Source organism: Nerophis ophidion, linkage group LG24 (assembly GCF_033978795.1).
Source record: "Nerophis ophidion isolate RoL-2023_Sa linkage group LG24, RoL_Noph_v1.0, whole genome shotgun sequence".
Taxonomy (NCBI): domain Eukaryota; kingdom Metazoa; phylum Chordata; class Actinopteri; order Syngnathiformes; family Syngnathidae; genus Nerophis; species Nerophis ophidion.
Genome location: NC_084634.1, coordinates 35,005,663 through 35,006,455, shown reverse-complemented (window position 1 = coordinate 35,006,455; position 793 = coordinate 35,005,663).

The following is a 793-nucleotide window of genomic DNA, read 5'->3' as shown; positions in this document are numbered from 1 at the left end:
CAGCCACAGCTGAGGGTTACACAGCATTCCAGGAGACAAACAGGAAACAGAACCAAAATAAGAGTGCTGACAGGAACTAAAGACAAATGCAGAGGAAAAACTAAGACATAGACCAAAACTGTCAGGGACAAGCCTGACATTGGGACCATGATTTTGGTCCTAACTTGAGGTGTCCGATAAAATCGGACTGTTGATATTATCGGCCGATAAATACTTTAAAATGTAATATCGGAAATTATCGGTTTCAAAAAGAAAAATGTGTGACTTTATAAAACGCTGCTGTACGGAGTGGTACACGGACGTAGGGAGAAGTACAGAGCGCCAATAAAGCTTAAAGGCACTGCCTTTGCGTGCTGGCTCAATCACATAACATCTACTGCTTTTCATATACACAAGTGAATGCAATGCATACTTGGTAAACAGCCATACAGGTCAAATTGAGGGTGGCCGTTTAAACAACTTTAACACTGTTACATATATGCGCCACACTGTGAACCCACACCAAACAAGAATGACAAACACATTTCGGGAGAACATATGCACTGTAATACCAATACAGAACCAATTCCCGGAACCTCCTCATGCTCTCTTAGGGAGAGCATGTCCTAAATTCCAAGCTGCTGTTTTGAGGCATGTTTGTTACGGCGCGGTCTGTTTTTCCCTCTTGTGCGGGAGCACCTAGAAGCTCCGCTGTGAGCACCGCCAGACACGCCCCCGAGCTCTCCGCACAGGCCGCGCCTGCTCTCCGCCGCAGCCGGAAGCAATCAACAATCAACGCACCTGGTTTTAATGA